At 35.0% G+C, this 25,712-nt stretch overlaps 1 long non-coding RNA gene across 12 annotated transcripts in view; it reads left to right on the top strand.

The window, feature by feature from the left end:
* The window catches only part of LOC137487875 (uncharacterized), a 107,360-nt gene that overhangs the window by 23,993 nt on the left and 57,655 nt on the right, over positions 1-25,712 (top strand). For 6 of the 12 annotated variants that reach the window (XR_015511014.1, XR_015511017.1, XR_015511015.1 and 3 more), the window contains exon 4: positions 18,007-18,085. The exons of 4 other annotated variants lie outside the window; for them this stretch is intronic. This is a non-coding gene — a long non-coding RNA (uncharacterized LOC137487875). Of the gene's footprint in view, positions 1-3,710; positions 3,777-18,003; positions 18,086-25,712 lie in introns of all 12 variants that reach the window. 2 more of the 12 variants (XR_015511010.1, XR_015511011.1) reach the window with 2 other exon arrangements.

The raw sequence follows: 25,712 nt of genomic DNA, 5'->3' as shown, positions 1-25,712 counted from the left end.
CTGTCTTATCTTCTTGTTTGTGCACGTCCTCAATCTGGCGCATTGGGTTAAATTAGGCTGTGCAGTCTCCGTGTTCAGTCCAGTACTTCCCCTGTATCTGTTCAGCTGAGGGAAAGGAACTATTCTGCTTTCAACAAAGGAAGTGACAGACTCAATGTAAGTTCACACATCGGTAAATAAGATGACACCCCTCTAATTGTACATTGAACACCTAATGTCAGATTTGACAGTCGAGTCATACTCTAAACTTTCTATTCTAAAACGTGTGAACTGTTGGGATTGACTGCGGACAGTCTGGACAGATGTTTGTGTTAACCATTTTCTGCATGGTTTCAGGCGATGCATTCTTTATTCTAGAACATTTGCGGCAAGCCCCAGCAAATGAAAGCATGACCCACTTTAAGTGACACTTCTGAAATAATGTATTTATCACCCTTTCTCTCTCTTGGTTTGCTCAGTGTTCATCTTTCGACGGAGGGGGCCGCGAGGGCTGTGTGTCCCTTTGCACCCAACAAATGCTCACCCACTAAACAGACACTAATTACTGCCCTACTTGTTTGTATGTCTGCAGGATCTTCCGACGACAAAACAAAAAACCACAACAAACATTTTCCACTGTTTTTACAAAAGCTCTGATGTTATTTATAGGGCTGTTTATTAGTCAGCGAGACCGAGAAAGAGAGAGAATGCAGCATAAACTGACAGCATTCGAAAATGATGTACATGTGGAAATAATCTTTTCAGATTCTTGTTTTTCAGTGTCATTTTTAGACTGACAACTTCGTCACTCGCTGGTGTGATATACTGTAGGTTTATTTCCATGCGTTCACACGTGTGACTCTGGGTCACTTACTTATTTTAACATCTCAAGGTTGCTGAGAACTTGTCATCAAACACTTTTGTTTAGAATGCAAAAAAAAGTGGAAGGAAACAGGAAGAATGGACAATACTCACACACTGCAACAATAAAGTGGTCAAACTTTACAAAAAAGTTCCATTATTTACTGTATTAAAGGAATACACAACCTGACAAAAGTCTTGCCTATCCCATATTTTAGGAACAATAAATAATAACTTGAATTCTAATTGATCATTTGGTGTCAAGTGGCCTCTAGATTATGCTTATTTTGCCAAAATAAAATATGATCATGCCTTGATTTTTAATTGTTTAATTAGAACAGTAAGGACTGACTTTGCTTAGAGAAAAGTCTTGTCATTTAACACAAATAATGTACAGTATAAATTATAAAGTCATGCTGCAGTGGAAAAAAGAATTAATATTTTGTATGACTCCCATGAGCTTCGAGGACTGCATCCATACATCTCTGCAATGACTCAAATAACTTATTAATAAAGTCATCTGGAATGACAAAGAAAGCGTTCTTGCAGGACTTCCGGAGTTCATCAAGACTCTTTGGATTCATCTTCAATGCCGCCTCCTTCATCTCAATAATGTTCATGTCTGGTGACTGGGCTGGCCAGTCCTGGAGCACCTTGACCTTTTTTGCTTTCAGGAACTTTGATGTGGAGGCTGAAGTATGATAAGGAGCGCTATCTTGCTGAAGAGTTTGCCCTCTCCTTTGGTTTGTAATGTAATGGGCAGCACAAATGTCTTGATACATCAGGCTGTTGATGTTGCCATCCACTCTGAAGATCTCTGGCACGCCTTAATACTGAATGTAACCCCAAACCATGATTCTTCCTTCACCAAACTTGACTGAAATCTGTGAGAGTCTTGGGTCGATGCCGGTTCCAGTAGGTCTTCTGCAGTATTTGTGATGATTGGGATGCAATTCAACAGATGATTAATCTGAAAAATCAACCTTCTGCCACTTTTCCAAATGATCAACTAGAAGTCAAGATGTTATTTGTTGCTCTTACAACTGGGATCAAAGACAAGCCTTTTGTCAGGTAGTGTAATTCACCCGAAAACTAAACTTAGGGCCTACTCCGTAATTTACTCACCCTCAAGCCATTGATGTATGTGACCCTTTTCAATCAGTCTGAGTATTTTCAAATTTCATCCTTGCTTTTCAATGCTGTATAATGGTGTTTGGTATTAAGATATTATTAAGATATTAACAGTTTATTACCACTTATAAAGTATGCTCCTATTTTACATTCATAATTCTATATCTAATCCCTACTACCTTACTAACTAATAATAAGCACCTAATTAGTAGTTTATTGAGCTAAAAGTTTTAGTTAAAAATTTGTTAATAGCGTGAACTGTACATAAAAATAAAAGTGTGATCAATAACTCAATTGATTTTGGGAGATTTTTGTTCCTCCATTGAAAATTTGTTCACTCAACTCTCTAATCATTCATGTGAATTAAATGATTTAATTCATTAAATCATCAAAGAAAAAAAAAGACCACAAAAAAACACACAACAATATATTTACATGATGAATAGATTGTTTTTAGCAGCATGAGTTCATAAGCCTCCTTTCCACTGCACACGATACACGACAAGCGACAGACCGGAAGTCATTCATTTCCAATGGAGAGCAGTCCGGGAGCTGCGTGGAGGTATGATCATCTCCGTATGCGGAAAATTCGGATCTGAATTGAGCTGCGGATCCGTTGAAATATTTGAACTCCTGCGACTAGACCGTATGCGACTGGCTGACCGGATGTGATGTAGTCCAGTGTTGTCCAAGCAGGTCCGTGTGCGCGAGATGAGAAATGGGACTTCATTTGGTTATTTTTTTTAAATCAGAAAAAGTCTATATAAAAAAAACATTTCTATTCATAAATGTAAGTAATAAAACAATAAAAATATATATTTCCCACATTCCCTCCAATATTTTTAGCGGTCTGAGTTTCTAGTATTCATTTATTCATTTAACCACGAAGAATTGTTTTTGCTCTCCTTTATTTTGGACACTGCGAGAACAGTTTCTCTCCCATGGTGCATGTCAGAACTGAAAATTCTGTGCACAAATTCTGACAGTCGTGTCCAAATGTCGTGTGCAGTGAAAAGGCGGCTATAAGCTGAAAACATGGTGAAAATCATGCGAGGGCTTTTAAATTTTCTGGATTGCTTTTTAAAACTGTTGGTTGGGTTTAAGGAAGTGGGCATCCTCATTTGTTATCTGAAGACGCATTTTTTATGGATTTGGAACAGCATGATTTCGACTAAAAGATGACACTTTTTAAATTTGGGAACGAACTAACCTTTTAACTATAACTAGATAACAATGTGGAACACATAGTGAACAAAAATACGTTTATGTTAAATAAGATCCATTACATACAATTAACTTACTTAATAGACGTAAATGTTGATATTGCCATAATACAGAAAACGACAATCCAGGCTCATTCTGAATACGTACCCCTATATGCATTTCTGGAGAGCACCAAATACATCCTAGGAGCTACTTTTTTTTTGCAGTTTTTGTTTTTGCAAATCCTTCAGAGGCTGCTGTGTATGCGTTTGAGATCTCAAATTTCTCTCGCAAGTGAAATTTGTACCTGCTGTTCTCTCATATATCCACCAGAGGCCACTGTCGACTGACTGACTGACTGACTGATCTACTGACCCACCCTCCTCCTTCCCTAAACCCAACCAACAGTGTTCTCACCCTGTTATTTACTTGTTTATTTTATTTTTTGGCTTCTGTTTTTGTCTTACATGTCTTACAACCGTTCTTTACTGGACTTGATCCCTTTCATCACGGTCAACTCCTCTTCATCACACAAGTCCATCGACGTACTTGGCGAGCCACTAGACAAACTGGTAACTTTAGGGAAAGCCGTCCATACGGAGGTAAGTGGTCAGCTGGTAAACGTAAAAAGGAATGGTGTCATATACCGTCTTGTAGCATTCACTTGAAACACCTACCTCTGGCTACATAGTTTGCGATCTCCAGAAATGTATTTAGGGATATGTTTTCAGAATGAGCCTGTTGCAAAACTAACATTAATATTGAGATTTTTATGACGTGTTTTTCATTGTTTGTTCTGGTTTACAAAAGTAGTGTCCATAACTTTATTGTACAGTAATTGTCATTTCACACATGCCTTTTTGCATGCTCGATATCTAATAAATAACAACTTTCTTGGGGGGATTTTCTTTTTAATAATTCCTCTCTAATAGCTACAGTTAAATACTGAGATTGCCAGCAAATGATATGGAAATAAAAATAAGCATTGTTGGCTTAAATAAGGAAATAAATTTGTAATCGCTGCCAAAATCTCTTGTTGTTTTACCACTTGATTACCACAGATAATCATTTTGATTAAAAGACTTTCATCAATATGTAAAAAATGTGTGTTTTTTTTTAAATATTAATTTTTTAAGGTGTGTAAATTCTAAAGAATTTCAGAAACACTGATATCTGTTTTCTGTTTTCGTACTATTGGTCAGACAAACAGTCTCACCTCCATACTTACAGCATTAGTTGAGTCACCGTTGCTGTGTCGGCCTAATTGTGCCGCTCAAATAAACACAGCAATGTTTTTAAATCTCCCAATGGAGTCATTGTTTACATTTTACAGTGGACTCATCCTCCCAGTGGCTTATTTATAATTGGCTCTTTAACTTAAGAAAGGAGAGAAAGTATTTTAACATCCAAAATGGCAGACGTTCTCTTCATCTCATTTCTTAACTGTCTGTTTTCCTCAAGTAGAGCCCTATTCTGATGGATATAGTTTTACTACTAACACACACCACAACATTACAATGAGAAAATGATGGTTAGTGTTGCCAGATTGAATGATTCCAGCCCAAACTGTCCAAAACCCTCCCAAACGTAGAAAAAACACCTACAAACTAAAAACCAGCAGGTACACACACTTGGTTTTTGGTAAATATTTTACGTAAAATACACATTCAAAACATTCAAATTGATCCCAAACCCACCTAAATTTTGTCAACCTGCTTAAGCCTCTTTTTTTACGAGCACAATCAAATTCTGAACCTCCATAAATGCGTATGCAGTCATTCAAAAGTAAACAATAATATTTATATAGCATATTTATATAGTTATAATAGTTATAATTATATTTATATAGTATTACAATAAATAAAAAATACATATATAAATTATGATTTCTAATGTTTGAAGCAGTTAAGTGTACTGATATTAATGAGTTTAGCAGACTCTTTTTTTTTTAAGTCTAATAAGTTCAGCCAAGTAAAACTCTAATATATATTGGCACAATCAGCGAGGCAGTGGCGCAGTAGGTAGTGCTGTTGCCTCCCAGTAAGAAGGTTGCTGGGTCGCTGGTTCGAACCTTGGCTCAGTTGGCATTTCTGTGTGGAGTTTGCATGTTCTCCCTGCCTTCTCGTGGGTTTCCTCCGGGTGCTATGGTTTCCCCCACAGTCCAAAGACATGTGGTACAGGTGAATTGGGTAGGCTAAATTGTCCGTAGTGTGTGAATGTGTGTGTGTGGATGTTTCCCAGAGTTGGGTTGCGGCTGGAAGGGCATCTGCTGCGTAAAAAATTGCTGGATAAGTTGGCAGTTCATTCTGCTGTGGCGACCCCGGATTAATAAAGGGACTAAGCCGACAAGAAAATGAATGAATTTATTGGCACAATCATTTTTCACATTGTAGGGGAAGTTAGAGTAATTTCTGTCCCAGAGATGGACATGGTGATTTTAATCCCGTCTTTTTAGTCTGATCTCACAAGGAAATGTAGGTTTTATTTTTATTATTATTTAATGTAGAGTTCAGACATAAAAAAATGTAAGATTTTAAAAAGGAGGCGTGGAACCACACCTCACCCCCTAAACCCAACCATCATTGGCAGATGTGCAAAGTGTACTAAATTATACAAATGAGATACTAATACAAAGTAGCCACTAAATCAAAAAGTTACGAATTGAGTATTGGTCTTTTTCTGTAAAAATTACTGAACAAATTACTGTTTTTCAGCAAACTCTATGATACATTTAATCCTGTCTGAATGCAAATCTGTAATTTGTGTTTTGATCAACATGAACTATTTTACAATTTGTATTATGCTGGTATTGAGGATATCCTTTCTGTGCACCAACAATGATACCACACAAATAATGTTTTATATCTCCTAAAACTGCCCCTTTTATATGCTTTGATCCAAATTGTGCTGTTTTGGTTTAAATTCAAATGAGATTGTGCTTATTTCAAAATGGGGTGGAGCTAGAAACACCTATGGCTGCGTCCAAAACCGCATACTTCCATACTATATAGTACGCTAAAATCAGTATGCAAGCCGAGTAGTATGTCCGAATTCATAGAATTCGAAAATCAGTATTCAAGAAGTACCCAGATGACTTACTACTTCCGGCGAGATTCTCATCTCATGCACGCTGCGCTATTCCATGATGCCCCGCGAGCGAATTTATGAATGGTAGTGAATCGATGCAAATGACGCAGGTAGGTCGCGTGACCATGACAAAATGGCGGATGTAGTACGTCCAAATTCCATTCATACTTTTCACATTCATACTGTATAGAACGTGCTTTTCTAACGGCCGAGTAGTTCGTTTACATTCACATGCAGTACCTACTGAGTAATAGGCAGTTTCGGATGCAGCCTATGTGTCAGCATAATGGCAGATTCAAAACTGTAATGACAGATGGCTGCTTCTCACTTAGGGTTGTCTATGCTAATGAGATGATGGATGTAGATTATGGATGAAGATGTGTTTGCTTTCCTGTGAAGAAATAAAAAAACTAAAATCAACATAAACTAAGGTAAATTATTACAATTGGCTCCACTAATACCAGGTTTAGGTAAGAGAACTTTCATATCTGCAGTCAATTACATAACATGATTGTGAATTAAATACGTAAGTTAAAACGCATTTATTCCAGTGGGTTTCTTATAAGATGATCATTTTAAAATATTGGTAAATGCGTATTATGTTTGGTATTTTTTCTTAATGTTTATAAGATGTTATAAAAGTAGACCTGTTATGCCTCTTTTTACAAAACTTGTAAAATAAGTGTGTATGTGAAGTTTCAGCTCAAAATACCACACACATAATTTTTTTATCTCCTGAAACTGCCCCTTTTATAAGGTTGATCCAAATTGTGCTGTTTTGGTGACTGTCGCTTTAAATTCAAATGAGATTGTGCTCTTTTCAAAAGGGGGTGGAGCTATAAATGCCTATGTGTCAGCATAATGGCAGATTCAAAACTCTAATGACAGATGACTGCTTTTCAATTAGGGCTGTCTATACAAATGAGGGAGAGATCATGAATAATAAGTGGGGCTTTCCTCCACTGATGACAGGTTCAAAGGGAGAATGTCAATCAAAATGTTTCAACATACTGTTTTTATCAAGTGTGATTATAAAAAAAATATAGAATTAATTATTTTTTTTTTACCATTAAAAGCTGGTTATATTCTTACACAACTGTGTTTAAACCAACACAATCTCACAGCAATTCGTAACTTTTTCATTTAGTGGCTAATTCGTACAAATTTGTACAATCTAATTCGTACATTTTAGTGCGATTTGCTCATACTCAATGACGGTTGCATGGGTTTAGGGGTGGGGTTTGGTGCCACCCCTCCTCTTTAAAATCGTACAATTTCGTACAACTGAACTCGTACGAATTCGTACGAATTAGCCACTAAACTGGCACATACTCATGTTTTCTCGTAAGATCAGGCTGGTTTAAACCATAGACTGTAAAATATATGGACGTAGTATCCGTGACGTCACCCATAGGTTTCTGAAGAGCGCAAAAGAAGCCACAAGTAGGCGCGGCCAACCGTCGCCATTTTGGTCACGCGTCATCACACCCACGGCGGGATACCAAACAAGGGCAAAGAGGCGGAGAGTGAGCGGAGCTACAGACACCTGCTAGCATTTAGCTTGGACCTGGTTCAGACACACTTTACTTTGGGAGAACACTTAATACATTATCAGCTGTGACTCGTTTGTATTCTGACCACTTGTGCTTGGTTGTACACTATATCAATAAAGTGTTTAGACTTTTAAAAACACTGCTGTAATACATTGAGCCACTAAACATTGTTCTTATGACGTTTTTCAACAGGAGGAAAACGCGAATTACTTACAAACACTTCAGATATAGTCGGTGTTAGTTACTGTAAGACTATTGATAAAATCCAGCATAACACTGTATGACAATACCTCAGATGACTGTTCTAGAGCCTACAGCTAATCAATCTGTCAGATTCTGGAGTGCATTACAGCTCTAAATATAAATATAAACAATAAATGATCTTAAATAAAACAAATACATGTATAGAGATGGTATATAAGTATATAACTTTACTCACATGGGAAACGGAGGCCACGTGAATGGTTTGTGAGCACAATTAAGTGCCCTCAGCATGCCATGCCATCTAATAATTGTGGGAAACAAGTCCAAAAGGCAGTTGACTGTGTAAAGCCACATAAAACAACACAGAAATACGATAAATATGCCGAGTTCAGTGGCTAATCTGCAGAGGTGACGTGACGGCGACCAGCGAGACCTAACTGTCACTCAAGTGGCCACTCCCTTAATTATGCAAACTTAATATAACTTAATATAAAGAAAACGGATGAGTTATAAAAAAATTCACCCCCCTCACAGTTGTCATGAAGGGTAATATTACCTGTATTAACCAAAATCTTTTTTTGTACCAGGCTGTAAACACCATTTTTTCTGCTGTAAAGTTGGCCATTCTAACAGTGGGCTCAATTGAAATTTGCTCTGTTTTGGAGCCAGGAGCGGCCAGGACTAGCAGAATTTCGGATGAATTGCAGTTTTAGTTACTTCCGTATTGGCTTCCTGAGGGAGAGCGGGAGGTTGCCGCTTGGTTTAAACCTATTATTAAAGGGATTTTTGCATAATAAGTCCCCTTTAAACACTTAACAAGTTACTTTATATGATCATACACAATCCACACATCTTGAACACATGGTCTTGGGGAAAGCCAAGATGTAAAACACAGACACTTCTACCACTGTAATAAAGACAGAAATGTTGGTCCTGTCCGAATTCATACATGAAATGACCGACATCGGCTGAAAAGAATTGTAACTCAAACTAGTCCTGTTCGAATAGGGCTTATGTTTGTGATTGGGCACCATGTTTGTTACGCCAAAAACAAGCGTCTGTTTCCCCTTCTGACTGAAATAGGAATGGATAACTTATTTGACATTCCTTAAATTTATTAATCTTCAGTTGACATGTTTCCACATTCCCGGAAACATGGATTACTCATCAGCGAGCACTCATGCTTGGACCCTGGGTGGCTCCTTTCCCTCCGAAACGAACAAATATGTGACCACAAACACAAGTGTAGACCAAACATCAGATGAGCTGGAAAACGTCAGTGTTTACTCTGTCAGAGAGAGCAATGACGCTCTGGAAGTGTTTACTGATGATGTTGAAAAACATGTAATTAATCAGGCCCCGCATCGCTCTGTGCTTGTTATTATTTGTTGAAACGTGCCCACTGCAGCGTACTGTTAATCAAGGAGCGATGGCGCTCTCATAGAGCTGAACGGAAGCTGGATTGGCCGGTGGGATTTATTTGGAAATCATGAGGTCACCGGCGTTCAAGGGAATCTTATCATATTGGAAAACGTTTTTACTTTTAGTCCATTTGCCCTCAGCTCAAGGCTTCTCTGCTCACATAGAAACACATTGGTTGTTATATTGTACATTTGATCTACACTGTCAACGTTTTGTGTAATTTTACAGTTTATTTCCGGCAGCTGGGGTGTAAAATCATAAAATAACGGCCGTGAAATGACAGAAATTTACGCTAAAACTACAGAGGTTGAATTACAAAATTTACCAGAAATTTAAATTCAAGGAAATTTCTGTAATTTAATGTCCATTATTTTATGGTAAATTTCTGTAATCTAACTGCTGTTATTTTGTTTATTTTATTTATTTTTATTCTTTATTTATTTTATTAATTTATACAGGGACAATGTACAACATGACATGTTGTGCCAGAGTTGGCTATTAAGCTAATTTACATCTGTAGTCCCTGGGCAGGAAGTTGTAACAAATTTAACAGTAAAAAATGATTCATTATACCAGGGATATTCAATTGGCGGCCCGCAGGCCAAACCCAACCCCGAGTCAATTTGTTTAGGCCCTCCAAACAGTGTGGCCAAGACATCAGAAATAAATTTAGTTCATTTGAAAAACGCCCGCTAAAGTTATGAAGTGACGTGCGTCTGTTCAATACAGCACGGGCTGCTAAGGCTGCGCAGAGAACCAGTCACCTGACATTAATCCAGTGGCGCAGGCAGCTGAACACAGTTTGAGCATGTTTGTAGGAAAGGTCTTTTGTTCTATGCTCTGTCAATAGTATCGTCAATAGGGATGCAACGATTTGCCGATTTAACTATTAACTGCGCTTTAATTCGTCACTGTTAATTAATTGTAAAGTCTTCTCTAAGCCGCATTTCTGATGCACAGAATGAAACGAAACTGCTGCAATTTAACAACGTTAAGCCAAGTTGCCAACTGTGCGCTAGTTTAAAGTTACAAGCCTGTACACTGAGGCTAATACGCACGCACACTGGTTTAACTATAGCAGCGGCCGTTCCCATATCAAATCTTTTCCGCTTGCAAGTTGGTTATTTCTAATGTAAGAATCTATGACAATATGCGCGCACAAGCAGAGCAACGCATTTACGTCTTTCCGGGAGCACGCAGTGTAAACATCTCATGATGAGAGCTGTACGTGCCTTTCAGTGCAATGTCAACAAAATATAGGTTAGACGAATTATTATTAAAATGATTATGTATGCATGAACGCAGATGGCAACAACAGTTAATCTAAATAGCTGCTTACCTAATATAAAGCTTAAATTTACATTAGACGTAATAACCGTAAAACCATGATTATTCTTCAGACTATATAATCGTACAACCAAAATCTATAATTGTTGCATCTATAATTCAGTTCAAAACAACATATGAATGTGTCTGAATGTAGATAAAGCCTAGCACTGCACTGCTTTTGTTGTGCTCTGAAATACAACATTTAAATGTACAAGTACTTACAAATATGTAATTAATCTTGGTACAAGATTAATTCAACCCTAGTGTTACAGAGAAAGATACAGGAAGTCTTTTTTACCAACAGTGATCAGATTGTATAACCAAAGTCATAGATGAATTGTGCTGAACTGAATTAGATATTACATATAGACAAGTGTTTACTCGTTGTTTTTTGGAACTAAGGTGTGCAGTATGAAATGTAATTTTATTAGTGTTTTTATATGTATATGTAACTTATTTATCTATTTTTAGTATGGAGAGACATGTGAATTTCCCTTTGGGGACTAATAAAGTCAAACCTAACCTAACCTAACCTAAAAAAAAAAATCCTATTGTACAATGCACTGATTTATGTAGTTTTAAAATACAATATAATAACATTTTAATGTAGAAAATTCCAACGTGTGTGTCTTAAGGAGCAAAAATACAGCGTATGAGCTCTTATATGCAGTTGCGTCATCACTCATATTGCAAATCATATCTCTCCGGGCCTTCGTTTGGGATGCTTTTCATGAACCGGCCCCCATGACAAACTAATTGAATAGCCCTGCATGCATATTACACGTTTTACACCCCAGCTGCCGGAAAATATATTAAATTTACAGATTTTTTTTTTTTACAGTGTGGACAGAAAACCAAAACAAGCAGAAAAACATGCGTTTTTTAAATGAAAACATATTAGTTTGGACATGGCCATTGTGTGTACACTGCCCTCCTCTCATATCTCAGGATAAAATCTGCACGAAACTTCATTTGACTCAGGACTCTGGACTTCAGCTGAGATACGAGCGTGTTCAGAAACAGTTCTTACCGATATAGAGAATGACTCCCTTGTAATGAGTTCATGCCTTGTCACTTTGCAGAAATGTTATGCTCAAACAGCAACATAAAACTGCAGCAAAAGTGTAAGTGTAAAAAAGTATACAGAAGAAATATAATATTGAAGTCTTTGCTTCTTGTGTTTGTTTTGTTTATGATGCAGAACTTTGATATGTGAGCAGTGAATGAGAGCGATTAGTAATCTTCAATTTTCCGCAACCGAAATACAGATGGGAATTTCCTCAGAAATCCTGTCACAGACATCTGCGAGGGAACGCACAGACACAAAGCCTTTCCCAAGCTCATTGTGTATAAAAATGTCACTCCGTTTGTTTCCTGTAAGTGCATTATTATTTATTTCCGCCGCTTGCACCGGTTCAACATCTATAAATATGTTTGCTACCATTTTGTAGCACTTGGGGCATTATAAACGCAGTCAAGCTCACAGTGTGTGGTGAAAAGCAACACACATTACCTGACACAATCCACAAAAGACGCTCAGACAGTTGCAACATAACAGAACTAATCCGTCTTAAGACCGTGATTAACCTGAAACTGAAAAAAAAGTGAAACAAAACAAAGGTCTTAAAGCAGTTTCAGGCAAACAGTGTAAATCGTTTGCCAAACACGCTGCCCACATTGACTGTTGCTGGGTGTGTGTTTGCTGAAGCATTACGCAGTGAACATTCTTACTGTGTCTGATACTGTAACTACAGTGTAAATAAGTGTTTGAGATGACAAGTCTAAATGCATTGCAGGTCAGAGTTACTTAATAATAACATTTAGCCAAAATAAAAATGTTGTAACCTTATTCACAACCCTACACTAATAAACAAAAAAATTCTGTAATTTAATAAAATGCATTTTATATAAATGAAAAAAATATTTATAAGAGTTTAAAACAGGGTTCATTAATTTATATATTTGTGTAATTAAATTGATGTTCTTATTAAATTTCTATATTTAACAATAATATTGACGGGTGATAAAAAAAAAGTTACCTTAGAATAAAAAAGTTCTATCTGACATTTTGTCAAAATTGAGTTATTGACATACTTATTTACATAATGGGATGTATTTTATAAGTTATTTACATTTAATTATTTTTATTTATAAAACAAATGTTACACACATACTGTTTGCTATGGAATGCAAAAACTTTGAAGCTCAATAACTCAAAATCATTATATATATATATATATATATTTTTTTTATTAATTAATTAATTTATTTATTTGGAACAAAACAATCTTTATAAGGTTAATTTCATAAAGTTAATCTCATTCGGTAAAATTAAGGTGTAAGGTATAAGGTATAAATATTATATAATATTTATATTTAATATATACTTATATTAATTAACATTCCGGCATATGTCCAACATAATTTATTGGTGTGTTTTGAGTTAAATATTATCTAACACATTTGAGTTTTAAATTGATAATGAGCTTTACAATTTTAGATTTAAATATTTTCTACATTATTTATTTGCAGAAAATGAAACATATATTTGGTTGGTTTCACCTAATTTAGGGTTAAATAAGGACAAAACCAACTGCGGGAAAGAAAGAATGTTCCAAAATAAATAAATAAATAAATAAATAACACTGCTTTTTGGGGTTTTCCCATATATAATATAAAATATAATTAAATTAATAAACAAAAAAAAAACATACAAAAATATCTATCTATCTATCTATCTATCTATCTATCTATCTATCTATCTATCTATCTATCTATCTATCTATCTATCTATCTATCTATCTATCTATCTATCTATCTATCTATCTATCTATCTATCTATCTATTTATCTATCTTTACAAATGATTAAGAACAAATATCATAAATCTTTTGTTCAAAGTAAAAGTGTTCTCAGTGTTAAGAGCATTGAACCACGTATAATAATTCTGTTTTCTTCATAAATGTACTAATGAACACTACAGTCAGACAGAAAAGAACAGACGGTCTAATTTTGCACAGAACAAAAGCAATTTACGACCAAACTACACCAAAAAAGTACAATTAGCATCAATTTCACCCTATTATAGAGAGCAACATCCAATTCATTTACATAAGAAAGGATGAAGAGGGTTGGGGGTGTTTTGTCGGGAGCAGCAGAGACCTTTAATTTACCGGTGTAATACTTACGGGGGAGAGGCACATTAAAGGTCAGCGTAATGACAGGAGACACTAATAGACTACCTACTAGAACAGGAATCTGCAGATTGGTATGTGTGTGTATCAGGTGAGACTTTGTGGCACTACAATGTTGACATGCGCTGAGTCACTGTACTAATTCACGCTCATAAATGTTGCTTTTAAAGAGACACCCTCAGGATGTAATGCATTAGCCCGATAAAAGCAAATCAATCAGCGTTATCTCTAACCAAAAATCAGTTCTCATCACTTTTTCTGACTTTCAGGAAACAATTTGTGTGTGTGATGGCAGAATGTCCGCAGGGGTGTTTGAGAGTGACTGTATAGGTGCGCTGAAGAAAGCTGACATTCATTTAATGACAGGCTCTGACACAACTCTATTGAACTTATGTTAACATGTTAACAAAGGAAAAGCTAGTCGGGGTTAGACACTTGATGTTGGTCTAGACATGTGAGTCCTGCAGAAAGAGCACCTGACAAAAAACAACAACAACAAGACATTGCAGACGTGAGGAAATGTGTGGACGGTATCAAAGCAGATGAACGTGCGCATGAGTTTCTGTTCTTGGTGGTTGAGGAACAGGCGATGTGGAAAAACAACACAAAACAGCATGTGACCGAGCGCTTCGTAACTCTAAAATATCACATAGTGCAGAGATCTGACTGTGATGCAGTAGGTTTTAGGTTAATAAATGTGGCATGGTTATCAAATTTGTTGTTAAATCTTATTGTGCCACTTATTTTTGCACATTTTTCATTAAAGAGTAATACTAGTATTCTTTTTTTAAGCAAACAAATAAGAAAGTATAGAAACACTTTAGTTTCATTCACAGTTCACACTATTTACTACTGGCTTGTCAGTTGTCTATTATTGTTATTAACTGTTTATTAGCACTAATAGGGCCCTATCATAGACCCAGCGCAATAAGGGGCAAGACGTGTTTGGGGCGATTTGTTACTATTTTTTGACCAGCACAACCCTAATTTTCCCATTTTGCGCCATGTTGTTTAAATAGCAAATCCATTTCAGGGTTCAACGCTAAGGATTTTTTCTACTGGTCTGAACGGGCCAATGTTTCAGATTTTTTCTAGCCATGCCAAATTATTACTGTTTCCACCAATGAAAAAATAAAATTTAATAGCTATTTTTTTAGCCACATATTTTAAATAATGTGTCCAAAATAATGTCTATAATTATTTAAATGTTAACAATTATTTAAATAATATTTTGAAAATGTTCAAAAATTGAAAAGTGAGCAATATTATGTGTTAACAAAGCAAAAGAGTAGTATGGAAATGTGAAGATGTTTTATTTTAGTTTGAAATTATTTAACAAAAGGTGGCCCCAATCGGGCCAGTAATAGTCATGTCTACTATCCCAAGCATCTCTCACACTGGCCCCGGGCTATCGGGCAGTCCTTATTGTTGAGGCCTGCATTTGTGCAGCTTTGTGGACTCATAGGTGTTTTAGTCTAGAAAGAGGTGTGTTAAGGCACATTGTTGGCGTGTTGCTATTTTGAGTAACTAAAATAGACTGCGCAATTGACCTGCTGAGAGGTGCTCTAGAGTCCAGCGCAGAGCACATTAGTTGTGCGCCTTAAACGCTTACACATTGCTTAATACACACAGGATGTACAGAAATACGCAAATATCTTTAAAAATGAAAAAGGATTAAAGGATAAAAATGTTACAAAAATTATTATTTTTTACATAAATATAAAAACCACTGCCTCCATGCCTTCTTCATCTCGGGTGGCTTTTTCAGTTAATTTTTGAACACCAGTTTTTTGACCACACTTTTATTGCTCATTTATTCATTTGCTGGAAACTAGGACTGAATTTAGAAATAGTTTTGAAACAAATCTTTGTGCTTAAACAAAATTAACTATGTAGGCTAATGGATGTCTTCAGTGGAGTGAGTACAACACCGTTTCCTTATTCACAAAATTAAAGGAGTAAATCAAAAAGCAAAAGTAAAGTAAAGAAAAAGTTAAGAGGCCGAATGCAGGAGGCTTGTTCTTTGTTCTCGCGCTGCAGATGGTCTGTTTTACTGTTTTCTTACTAGTGAAGCGTTCAGTTTTTCCACATAGTCCACCATGTAAATAGCAAATGCGCCAAGGTGCGACACAACTGACTTTTAAATGATGATAATTCAGGATCAACATTAAAGAATTTTCACTGTATATAAATGACGATGATGATCCAGGATCAACAATAGTGAATTTACACAATATTTAAGTGATGATGATGATCCAGGATCAACAATAGTGAATTTACACTGTATTTAAATGATGATGGTCCAGGATCAACAATAGTGAATTTACACTGTATTTAAATGATGATGGTCCAGGATCAACAATAGTGAATTTACACTGTATTTAAATGATGATGATGATCCAGGATCAACAATAGTGAATTTACATTGTATTTAAATAATGATGATGATGATCCAGGATCAACATTAGTGAATTTACACTGTATTTAAATGATGATGATGATCCAGGATCAACATTAATGAATTTACACTGTATTTAAATGATGATGATGATCCAGGATCAACATTAGTGAATTTACACTGTATTTAAATGATGATGGTCCAGGATCAACAATAGTGAATTTACACTATTTAAATGATGATGATGATCCAGGATCAACAATAGTGAATTTACACTGTATTTAAATGATGATGATGGTCCAGGATCAACAATAGTGAATTTACACTGTATTTAAATGATGATGATGATCCAGGATCAACAATAGTGAATTTACACTGTATTTAAATGATGATGGTCCAGGATCAACAATAGTGAATTTACACTGTATTTAAATGATGATGATGGTCCAGGATCAACATTAGTGAATGTACACTGTATTTAAATGATGATGGTCCAGGATCAACAATAGTGAATTTACACTGTATTTAAATGATGATGATGGTCCAGGATCAACAATAGTGAATTTACACTGTATTTAAATGATGATGATGGTCCAGGATCAACAATAGTGAATTTACACTGTATTTAAATGATGATGGTCCAGGATCAACAATAGTGAATTTACACTGTATTTAAATGATGATGGTCCAGGATCAACAATAGTGAATTTACACTGTATTTAAATGATGATGATGATCCAGGATCAACATTAGTGAATTTTCACTGTATTTAAATGATGATGATGATCCAGGATTAACAATAGTGAATTTACACTGTATTTAAATGATGATGGTCCAGGATCAACAATAGTGATCTTCCACTGTATTTAAATGATGATGATGGTCCAGGATCAACAATAATGAATTTACACTGTATTTAAATGATGATGATGGTCCAGGATCAACAATAGTGATCTTCCACTGTATTTAAATGATGATGATGGTCCAGGATCAACAATAGTGAATTTACACTGTATTTAAATGATGATGATGGTCCAGGATCAACATTAGTGAATGTACACTGTATTTAAATGATGATGGTCCAGGATCAACATTAGTGATTTTTCACTGTATTTAAATGATGATGATGGTCCAGGATCAACAATAGTGACTTTTCAGTGTATTTAAAGGGAATGTGAGAGGAAACACTGATTGGTTTAATACACGTTATGCTCAAAACACACCCATAAGAGAACAAACACAACTTTTGTTTTTCCATCCTTAAAATATCAAAAGGGGATTTGGATATGCCCTTAATGCATTTGCGCCCTGTGCTTTAGACTTTGTGGCTAGATCGTTAAAATAGAGCCTATAATGTATGAACTTTACATACACTGTAAAAAAAAAATTTCTTGATGCCTAATTTTTGTTGTTGAACTTTTTATCTGAACTTACTTATTCAACATAGGCTCATTCTGAAAATGTAGTCCTATATACACTTCTGGAGATTACAAATTTTGTAGCCAGAGCTACATATGGCTGCATTTCGTCTTTAAAATGAACGCCATGGGCGGGTATGACACTGTTCCTTTTCACTTTTTCCAGCTGTGCACAGCTTTTGCCTCTGTTACCAGTTAATATGTCAATATCTTACTGTGTGTCAGAAGACTTGAGATGCAGAGAGAAGTTGACCACGACGACACGGTTCAAGTCTGGTGAAGAACAGTTCCTGAGCGGGGAAAGCAGGTAAGACAAAAACATAAGCAAAAAATAAAATAAATAACTAAATAACAGGGTGAGAATGTAGTCAAATTTGAAAAATCAGGCAAGGGCTTTTCTTTTTCTAGATTGCTTTTAAAAATACTGTCGGTTGGATTTATGGAAGTGGGTGGGCGGGTCAATTGGTGCTTTTGAAAACACTATTGGTTGGGTTTAGGGATAGAGGAGGATGGGTCAGTCGATCAGTCGACAGTGGCCTCTGGTGGATTTATGTGAGAATAGCAGGCGTGAATGGCACTCGCCAGAGAAATTTGAGATCTCAAAAAGTGTACACAGTGGCCTCTGGTGGATTCACGAAAACAAAAACTGCAAATACGGACCTCCTGGCACGTATTTGGTGCTCTCCAGAAATGTATATATAGAATGAGCCTGGGCTGTACTCATCTCAACTTCAGTCAAACTGACAAAACATATTATATTAAACCTGATTAATTTATTGAAATAAGTTAAAATAGCTTAAAAACATTTATTTTCATGTTTTGTTTTTTTGTTTTTTTACGTATCATTTACCTTACTAACTGTTAATAAGCCATTAATTACTAGTTCATTGAGCTAAAAGTCTTAGGTAATGGCTTGTTAATAGCGTGAATTATACATTAAAATACAGTGTGAAAGAAAGCAAACTTTCAGTGAACTTTTTACAGTAAGAACTTCTGTAAAATGGACTTCCTTTATATATAAAAAAAAACATTTAAGGTTAATATTAGTATGCTTCTTAATAAAGTATACTTTCAGTTTGCTTTTTATGTACTTCTCTGATATGTACTTTAGGTACTTTTTGAGAAACAGAACTTAATATTGTACCTAAAGTGACTTATAAGGTAATACATTACAATACTGGACACATAGTTAATGTTAGCTAATATATTTATTTGCATGAACAAACAATGAGCAATGCTTGTACAGCAATTATAATTATAATTTAACATTTACTAATGCATTTAGTGGTTATTGCACTCTTATATTTCATTAACTAATGTTAAAAAAGTTGAATAAGTACTGTAATAAATGTATTGTTCATTGTATTAAATGCATTAACTAACATAAACTATGAGTCATTACCACTTATACTGACAGACAAGTGTTTTAAAGTGTTAACAAAAATCCAGGCTTCCACACAATTTATTTATGTTGGCCCAACACAAATCGATTAAGTCAACTTAACAACTTTAAGTTGATAAACAAGAAAGCTACATGGTTCGTTCTTCAGCTTTCAGCTGGTGATGTGGATTTATTATTTGTAGTTTTCATCTATATCATAATATTTGAACTTGTCCTAACAGATTGGGAGACTGGGAGAATTTTAAATGAGCTCATCATTCATAAATCTATATCAATTCCCTAAATCAGTTGTTGTAGAAAGGCCTTTTTTTTTGGTAAGGACAAATACGAGGCAACACAAATGCCAATACTGTACATGTAAAATAGGCAAATAAAACATGTGAAGTAAAATGTTATGTTCCAAAAAAGAGTGAAATGGTAATAACGAATAAGTACAGTACAGCAACTAAACCCTTTTTCAAACATAATGTTCATTTAATTTCTTCTCATTGCTTCAATATAATTTTATATACCTAATTTTAACTCGGAAGGGATTTTTTTTAGAGCTGCTTGCCATTAAAATGTTTCAACACTCCTGATTGTTAATATTTTGATAATTTTTTTTTAGGTTGAAACTGTTAAAACATTAAAATTTTTATTTAAATCTGTAGCCAATATCTAGTCTTACGAAAGCACAGTATAGATGTTCCAGACCTCTGTTTGTATGTTATTGTAAGTAATTAAACTTGGTACATATTTTCAATTGCTTGGTAAACACTGGTACACTTTAAAACAATGTTTTCTCATTTCTTTCCCCAAAGACGTGACATAACTGCTTGTTTTCATGTCTTAGTTGGCCTACTTCAATGGATAAATCAAACATTAGTGAATAATACTGTGCATTAAGGTGAAACTGCCTGATGTAACCATATTCTTAATGTACGCTATGCTCTGAATAAATAATTATTTTTCTCAGAGAGCCAAAATGTTTGTCCAGCAGAGAAAAGTTTTGCTTGGCTCGAGATGAAAATAGCCCCTTTAAATACATAAATAAATAAGGATTAAAGTAAGTGTTCTTTGTTGACGGGCGTGGATTATTTGAGTGCTTGCAGAAGAGGTGTGACTTGAGCTTGAAAACTGTAATGTCTGAGCAGATCAGGTGGAGTTTGACAGCTAGTTTCTTCTAAGAGGAACAGAGAGAGTGAAGGTTCTGGAAAACAATGTTGACTGGTGTTTTAAAGGAACAACCAGATGTACAGCCTTGAGTACCATGTAATATAAAATGTTTTCAGAGATTTAAAAAAATATATAATATATAAAAAATTATCTGCCCATCCTGTGAATTGTTTTTCTTTTTCAAATATTTCCTAAATGATGTTTAACATAGCAATGATTTATTTTTATTTTTTATTTTTTTTTACAGAATTTCCTATAATGTTTCTTCTGGACAAAGTCTGATTTGTTTTATTTTGGCTAGAAAAAAGCTGTCTTTTGTTTAAAGAAAATTAAATTTTTTACATATATATATTTTTTATTATCTACAGAACAAACCACTGTAATACAAAGACTTTCCTCATTACATCAGCTTGAATAATTAGCCTAGTTAAGCCTTTAAATGTCACTTTTAGCTGAATACTAATATCTTGAAAAAGGCTATTATAAAAGACTTTCTCAATACCAAGTACGCAAAGTTCCAACTTGCATTCTTTGAAGTTCAGACTTGCCAAGTTCAGACTTGGAGGAACGAACTCCCGAGGATGCGAGGACACAAATCGAGTACTTCTTCTAATGGAACGGCAGTGTACTTTATACATAATGTCCCTTACCTCACCATGGATTCATCGGGTTCACTGTACATTTAAAAAAAATTATAATTTAATTATATAAATTATAAATAATAACATATTAATGTTATAAATCTATATTTTTGATTTAAGAAAATGAAAACATAAATCACTATAAATGTGAAGTAAAACTGGTTATTATACACAGACTTGTGTCTTTCATTATCAGATTTAATAAACTACAATGGACATTATACAACTATAAAGTACAAGACATACACAGTAAGAAATAAAGATAATGTTAAGCAATTTGGTAAACAATGACAAGCCTCGTACAACACGGTAACATAATTAAAGATAATTATAAAAGGTAACAAAATAACACTGACAAAATAATACACCTGAGAACAAATAATACATTTATAACTGTCTATTACACTGAAAACCCTTATAAGTTGACTGAACAAAACTGTAAACGCCTTGCCTCAATTTAATTGAGTAACGGAGTCTCCCAAAACTTGCGTATTTAAGTTTATTTAATTTGCCGGTTTGGTAGATTTTACTTAAATTGTTCAGTTGTGTGTCAGAGAGTGTGTGTGTGTGTGTGTGTGTAATTATATACCATAAAAAAATGTTGAAAAAAAAAAGTAGCCATTTATTCCCATTATGGTGGATAATTATACATGAAGCCTTGTTTTCTGTTTAAAAAAGACCTTGCACTAAAATGTTGCACATATTAGAATTGTACAGTCAAGACTACATTAAAAACAATCTATTTTTTTTTAAAGGATTAATTGTGATTTTGAGCTTACTATACTTGAACGTCTAAGTTTATGCATGTTCACTGTATATAAGTTAAATTAACTCATATTTTTAGGTGACAGGACCAAAATGCTAAATTTTAAGTAATGTTCAGTCAGCTTTACTTGATTGTTTATGTAAAGATAACATTAGCATTTACAGATATGCACTAAATATATTAAATCTCATGTATTAACTACAAAGGACAGATGCAATCCAGAGGTATATCCGTTATGGACTGGCTGATGTAAAGCTTCTCTCGGCGGGGGAGGAGATGATGAAGCTTCCGCTGACAGGCTGGGGGTCAGAGTCCGCATAAGCTGAGGTACATTGCTAAAAGACGCACTATCTTTATAAATAAACAGATTCAGAAAAAAAAAACACATGCATAACTTAGACTCAAGCATTGTCCTCCATGAACATTGCCGATTTGCTTATCTATATTTGTTATGACTACTTCTCTACATATTTGTAGTAAATTGATAGATTAACAAAATGTAGCATTTAAAGAATACACTTTTACTGTTTATGTATTTTCCTTAAAATACTACTTTTGATATTTCATTGTTTTTCATTAAGCATTCTTTTTGTTTACGCTGACAATACACTATATCATCAAGTAGTTAAGCTTGTTTTTGGGGAAACATTACATAGTGAACAGTGTTTTGCAGAAAAACGTTAGCACAGAGCACAAGAATGCAACTTTTCGTGCCATTAATTTACAAATAAAAGTTTACAGGAATTATTTACTTTTGTGCAATATTTGCAGGTTTAAATACTAAGATAAAACTTTACTAGAGCTCCCAAACAAATTATTAGCAAGCTAGGAAATAACACCATCTATTTTAAAAGTGTTAGCATTTATGCAACTCAGACTCATTCTAAAAATGTACCGCTACATTTCTGGAGAGCACCAAATACGTCCTAGGAGCTAGGACTTTTTTTTTTGCAGTTTTTGTTTTCACGAATTCACCAGAGTCCACTTTTTGAGATCTCAAATTTCTCTCGCGAGTGCAATTCGCGGCTGCTGTTCTCATGTAAATCCACCAGAGGCTGCTGTCGACTGACTGACTGATTGACTGACCCACCCTCCTCCTTCCCTAAACCCAACCAATAGTGTTTTTAAAAGCACAGATTGACCCGTACACCCACTTCCCTATACCCAACCGACAGTTTTCTAAAGCAATCCAGAAAAAGAAAAGCCCTCCCCTGATTTTTATCACGTTTTCAGATAGGGATGTCTAGATCCGTTCATGTGATCAGAAATTGGGCCCTATCACACTGTTTCAGACTCGATCGGATATTACCTCCCAATCAGGACGACAAACAAACAGTTAACATCTTAATAACAAGCAGGTAATAAACAAGTAGTAAATGTTGTGAACTGTTACTTAAACCTAGGTATTACCATTAACATTGTAATAAAGATTAATAGATACTGTAATAAATATATTATTCATTGTTTGTTTGTGTTACTAAATGCAATAACCAACGTTAATCCAAAGATACCTTATTATAAAGTGTGACCAAAATGTAAACACTAGTGGTCATCAGGCCGCTTTTGACATGAAAATAACAAAATATCCTTTGAACAAAATGGTAAAGATAGATGAAAAGACCCTAACAACCTCTGACCTCTGATTATACAACCTGAAAGAGAACACACACACACACCCTGCAGTAATACACATGACTAAATCTGTGATTGTCTCGTGTACCGTACAATTTCTCTCTTCCTGAATTGAGTGCCAGACACCAGAAGTTGACACTGTGGTGTGCTGTGTGTGATATCAGACTCATCATCAGTGTGTACAACGTCTGTGTTTGGCTGATGCGCGAGTGAAGTAAGCTGAGGTAAATGATATTTTGTCTGTGTGCGATGTCTTTTGATTGTGGGGTCTTTGATGTGGACGGAAGTGTTTTGGACACAGAAGCCGAGAAGGGGGGGAAGAGACGATGTGTGACAACACTGGCAATTTAGACTACAGGTGTGCCCAGTGCGCTCGGGAAAGACAGCGACTTCAAAAACACCTCTTCCTCTTAGGATGAAAGAGGGCTTCGTTCTAATTGTACAGCCAAGAGAAGACAAAACAAATATAGGAAAGATAACTTTCTAGTGGCTGTTTTATAGAGCTTGTCCAAATAACCACAACAGAGGTTCATTGAAACTACAGATACAAGCCAAAAACTCTTTGGTTTATCTGTGATGCACATCATTCATAAAACCAAGAAAAAGATAAATCAAAATAAAATGAAAGTAAGAATGTGTGGAAAATGAATAAAGACTTAGCAAAGTTTCTAGCTTGTTGTAAACATTTTATTAGAATATATTTATATACATATTCAAAATTGCACAAGTAAACTAAATCATAAGAAACCATAATTCTAACTTTTTTTTCTAAATTCAGACTTCACATTTTATAAAAAAATTTCAAATTCTCACAATTGCAAGATTTTTTCTCTTACGTTTAGTTCTTAAAAATATAAGTTTATCTCTTGTACTTCTAACTTTGTTTTCTTAGAAATTGTGAATTTTAAAGAGGAGATACAAAGTCAGAATAGAAAGATATAAACTCTAAAATTGTAAGATTGTCTTTTATTCCATGATGGGAACTAGCTTCTATTTAATTTCCCATCCTTTCGACCAAATCAACCAAATCAACCAACCAACCAACCAACCAACCACATCACATCAACCCAACCAACCAACTAACCAACCAACCAACCAACCAACCAACCAACCACATCACATCAACCCAACCAACCAACTAACCAACCAACCAACCAACCAACCACATCACATCAACCCAACCAACCAACTAACCAACCAAGCAACCAGTCAAATCAACCAACCAACCAACCAACCAAATTAACCAACCAAACTAATGAACCAACCACATCAATCCATCCAACCAAACTAATGAACCAACCAACCAACCAACCAGCCAACTAACCAACCACATCAACCCAACTAACCAACCAACCAACCAACCAACCAACCAAATCAACCAACCAGCCAACCAACCAACCAAGCAACGAGTCAAATCAACCAACCAACCAACCAATCAAATTAACCAACCAAACTAATGAACCAACCAACCACATCAATCCATCCAACCAACCAAAAACCAACCAAACTAATGAACCAACCAACCAACCAACCACATCAATCTATCCAACCAACCAAAAACCAAACAAACTAATCAACCAACCAACCAACCACATCAATCTATCCAACCAACCAAAAACCAACCAAACTATTGAACCAACCAACCAACCAACTAAATTAAATCAATCAATCAATCAATCAATCAATCAATCAACCAACCAACCAACCAACCAATCAAATAATCAATCAACCAAACAAACAAACAAACAAACCAACAGACAACCACAAATATTGAACAAGCAATATTTTTTATTATTATTTCTTCAATGGAGCTTATTCAATTCTTGATGATTTTGAGTATACTCATATATAAATGTTTGGTTTGATTTGATTTGGTTTGGTTTTGGAAACTCAACGCCCATCTACAGTCATTTTATGCAGTTTCCTTTTCAGATTAAATGACTGACGTTTTATTTTTCAACATAATCCCAGTTTTGGCAACTACTGGTAAACTGTTTACATACAATCAATCTGTCTGTCTGTCTGTCTGTCTGTCTGTCTGCCTATCAAATCAAGTAATTAATAACCAACGAAGCATGAACAAATTAACAAACAAACAATTATAATTTTTTATTATTATTAATTTAAGTTTATTCAATGCTTAAAGATTTTAATCACAAAAACAATCTAATCTCCTTGCCATATGCTGTAGTTGTTTATGTGTACACTCATACATTGGTGTTTTGTTTGGAGACTCAACACCTATCAACAGTCATGCATTTTTCCTTTTTAGATTAAAGGACTGACGTTTTATATTTCAACATAATCCCAGTTTTGGCAGCAACTGGTAAGTTACTGG

The sequence above is a fragment of the Danio rerio genome, chromosome 16 (genome assembly GCF_052040795.2).
Source record: "Danio rerio strain M-AB ecotype USA chromosome 16, GRCz13ab, whole genome shotgun sequence".
NCBI lineage: Eukaryota > Metazoa > Chordata > Actinopteri > Cypriniformes > Danionidae > Danio > Danio rerio.
Note: the sequence above shows the minus strand (reverse complement) of the source record. Positions and strands in the feature narration are given on the sequence as shown.